Source organism: Lepeophtheirus salmonis, chromosome 11 (genome assembly GCF_016086655.4).
Source record: "Lepeophtheirus salmonis chromosome 11, UVic_Lsal_1.4, whole genome shotgun sequence".
Taxonomy (NCBI): domain Eukaryota; kingdom Metazoa; phylum Arthropoda; class Copepoda; order Siphonostomatoida; family Caligidae; genus Lepeophtheirus; species Lepeophtheirus salmonis.
In genome coordinates this window covers 13,508,405-13,512,782 of record NC_052141.2, presented here as the reverse complement: position 1 = coordinate 13,512,782, position 4,378 = coordinate 13,508,405, and the positions used below count along the sequence as shown (strand labels likewise).

At 33.7% G+C, this 4,378-nt stretch overlaps 1 long non-coding RNA gene across 1 annotated transcript; it reads left to right on the top strand.

The window, feature by feature from the left end:
* Nucleotides 1-469: 469 nt before the first annotated feature.
* Nucleotides 470-1,784, top strand: LOC139906627 (uncharacterized). Its single transcript, XR_011782267.1, has 3 exons — nt 470-552; nt 1,441-1,587; nt 1,649-1,784. It is a non-coding gene; the product is annotated as an uncharacterized lncRNA (long non-coding RNA).
* Nucleotides 1,785-4,378: the final 2,594 nt, after the last annotated feature.

Here is a 4,378-nt window from a genome sequence, read left to right as displayed (position 1 = left end):
AATAAAATGGCCAACTTCTTCTATTTAAAAAGATTCTCTACCAAATGGAAGCAATTTAAATTAATGAAATGAAATCATTGTACAAAAAAAAAGGCATTTATACTTAAATGACTACTTGACTCCAAGTATGTATATGCTTGTAATATACGCATGGAAATAATGAATAAAATATACTTTTTTATCGGGGACACAGAGTATGTTCAATATTAAATTATAAAAGAATCTTAGAATAATAACATGTCATTACGGAATATATTCCCATATATACACTTATAAAAGAAAATATAAATGACCCCCTGGCCTTACATAAAGGAACAATATGTGCCTGACTCCATTTATCATTCTTTGTATATAAATAAATTACCCATAGAAACGAATGAAATATTATAGGGTTTGTCCCATCAGGAAAAGTACTCGGAATGAAAAAAAAAAAATCTTTCTTGCTAGCTTTGAATATCTTTCATTACAATTTTAGTCTAAACAAGTGTTCTTCAATGTACTTGTATCATACAGGGTGATCCAGTTTACTTCATGCGTCTTCAGCCTTGACAGGTAAATGGTTCTTCAATCTTAATTTATATTCCTTTGATAAATGGAGTAGTCCAAGGAAGAAATTACAACTTCTAAACAGCCACTTCACTAGCCAAGAAGGCCAAAAAAGGGCAGGATGTCTTGGCCATAAAAATCTCGTCACTTTTGCAACCTGGATTTTTGACCTATAAAAAGGTCATAGGGTCGAGAATGAAACCTGTGGGAAGTAGCATTCGTCGGTAGAGGCCTTGAATAAGTCAATTATCCGTACAATGACAATGCTGAATCCACACGAGGTGAACCTGGAATGCCAAAACGTTCGGAAGCGTATGGAAAACGTTATTAAGAAGGGCGTATCTCACCATAAATAATTTTATGCCATTAAATGTGGCTTTCATGTAAAAATATGATTCTAACCCATTTAATTTTTCGTTATAAGCCTGTAAAAGTTTTTCCAATTTATCTAGACCACCCTGTGTCAGTACCCAAGTACTGACTAGTCGTGTTGTGTCGGTAGTTATTTATTTGGTCGAGTCCAGTCTTAAGACTGATCCTATAAGCCTTTGGAACCGATCCTTCAAACCGTCGCTCCTTCAGACTGTCATTACTAAAGCAGAGTAAAAAAAAGAAGAAATAAAGTTGAGTTACGTCATGAAGGACAGTTGTAGGACTGATATGCAGTACTGAACTGCACAGGACTGCAATAAATAAGGACCAACACAACACTACTGACTTGTGCAGAAAGTCTAAAAAATGGTAGTTGCCTCGGAGTTTGTAAAAGGTTTTACTAACATCCATAATCAGATATCGATAACATATGTCCTAAAAAGCGGACCTGTTTTTTTTTCTAGTTGGTATTCTGAACAGGCTTTTATATTGATTCAAATCTGTTATCATTCAATTATTTAGAAAGGAACATCTACGTGTAAAATAATAACCACTGTGTGTGCCCAGGAAAGATGGAGGATGTGAATGATGGAGTTATACCTGGAGTTATCAGTGTAAGTCTTTGTTGGACTTTCGAGAATTATTGAGGATCCACGTAGGAGTAATTATGTATGTAATATGTCGGTGATATATAAGGGTTTGGATTTTATTTATTTCTTTTCTCTTACAGGCCCTTACAGCTGATCTAATAAAGCATGATGACAGCTAAGATGCTCTCCTCCCAAACATGTTTCACATGGCCAGAGTTACCTTGTTGATTTTTTGTTTCTTTTATTTTTACATACCGGCTGGCCACATTTAATGCATTTTTGGACATATTTATAGAATATAATTCATAGTTTTGAAAGTTCTTGGTGGACTCAGAATTGAATTGAGAATCGATATCGGAGTAATTCTTGTCAAAGTGCTTCTTTATTTTCATCTTCCTTCCCCTTCGTCACAGCTGTTTGTAGCTGATCTAATGAAAAGTCAGTACAGCTAAGCTGCTCTCTTCAAAAACATTCTTCAAATTGTTAGGGGGACCAAGTTGATTTCAGTTTCTTTTTTTTTTTAACATGCCCAAAATGCTCTCTATTAGCATCACTGATAATAAGTAGAGTTGAGTAGTTTGCAATAATAAAAAAAAACCAATTAATTTTAAAGTTAGAAGAGGAAAAACTGTTGTTGCGTGTGCTCTTTCTCCTTTTTTGCTCATGTATTGATATTGTCTTCTCCATGCGCTCTTTTTTTCATTACATTTTACTCAACTCTACTAATAAGTAAAGAGGAGTTGTTGTTTTTTTGGATCCTAGTCAAATTTTTCCATACTTGGCTGGGCTGTTTCTTGTTCTCTTGGTCTGTCATCTTCATTGAGAGCTTCAGTCTCTCCACATTTGGCATAAGTGGCACCATCAACATCCATTGATTTTTGCCACCACATTCAATCTCAGGTTGTTTACTAACTTCAATATTATCTTTTTTACTCATGGCAGTTTAATTTTTTAAGCTAGTGTCACGAGTTGTTTTTGGTTTAATATTATCCGTTTGATTGGGTTTTGAGGTGTCCCTCTCTTCTTCTTCTTTATCTTGTTGGATAATGGGGGTTTTCCTTGGGTATTTGAAATGTACCTTTCCTGCCAAGGCTATTCTGATGGTGAAGTCTATTAATTGCAGGGCTTCAAATGCCAGTGGGTTTACACATATCTAGAGTACCTTAGAAAGGTTAGTTTTTTCAATTTTCTCAAGTTCCACCTAACCTTTAATCTGGAGAGTATTACATTCATATGCTGTAATGCGAGCAAGAACTTCGTCTCCAATGTTACCAGTCATCCCCAAGAATGATACCCGAGAGGTATTTTTTTTTATTTTTCCCTCATTGACTCCGCTTAATTCGATGAGGTCACAAGGAGACGTGTATATGCTATTATTGGACATATTGTCAAGAAGCATAATCCCTTACGTAAAGGATCGCTGTTTTATTCGTATAGTGACACCCTTGGTCGTTAAGAATCAGGTCACCGATATGTGCAGACAGACGACGACCGTGGTCTGTGTCAAGTAATTCAATAACTTTGTTCCCTTCAATGATAGAAATATGGTCACCATTCTTTCTGCCTATGACAATTTCATCTGCCTCTTTAGTAATGTCGGCGTAAAGGAACTTCTTTCTGGGCCTGGTTTCTTTTTTTTTTAAATATAGTAATAAGAGAGAGGTTGAATGATATTGAAGTCCGGAAAGTTTCGTTCAATATACATTTATTTTATTACACATACTAGAAGACAAACTAACAGCTTCTTTAATATATTGGATGACTATAACACTTCTTAGAAAGCATTTAAATAAAGAAAAAAAAATACTAAATTACTTTTTCTCAAGACTATTATTTTCCCTGCACTAATGCTACTTTAAAGCTTTCCTTCTAAAACTACAAACCACTCAACGCTGCGTATAAGTAATAAGACAGGACAAATCTTTATTAGGCTTATATAATTAAGAACCATATATGAATTAAATCTTCAGTATCTATTCTATTTATCCTTTAATGAATTTAAAATAATTAAAGGGTAGATTTCCCGCCCAATATTTTTTCTTGTAGGTTTAAACCCCCGAACTATCAAACCTCATAAGTCATATACACATAAGAACCACAAGTGTGTTAGATTTTAATCTATATATCAAATACTACATGAAGGAAGGATACATATTATATGAAAAGAACTGTACTGTATACATGTATGCTTTTATTTATCGGTAATAAATCATCAGATCAATTCGCCTATCTTTTATGAAAGTAAAATGAAAATAGAAGTTGAATATATCTTGTATATAAATATATCAAAAGATACAAACGAACAAAAAAAGAAGGGCTAAATCATCCATTAAGTTTATTAAGATCAAACTGTAACTAAAACTGTTATATCTATTTTATATTAGTTGGAAGAAAATGTAATTTCGTATTTTCCGCTTTATTTCAATGCTAAATAAGAAATGTTACAATCATCTGAACAAGAACAGAACGAAATTGCTCGAATCACTGTTTTAATTTTAAGGGTCGCCTTCGACGCTTTTTCCCTTTCAGCTAGAGAAATTGTCAAATATGTCGAATTTCTTCCTTTGATGCCTCCACACTCGACAAACAATAATTTTAAACTGAACCTGCCAGGTGCAATACTATCCACAAAGTGTTTTTAGTATACACTTACACCGGTTAAACGCTTTATCATATGATCCTATGTGACCAATGATGAAGAAGATTAACTGAGTTAAAAAAAGTGCGGGAAATACAAAATTGCTTTTTCCCCTAACCTATTATATGTATTTCTACATTTCTGTAAACATAAATCTGATCTCACCATTTATAACTAGAACATGCCTAAGATCAATAGAAATGTAAGGTTAGACCATCATGTAATCAGGCTT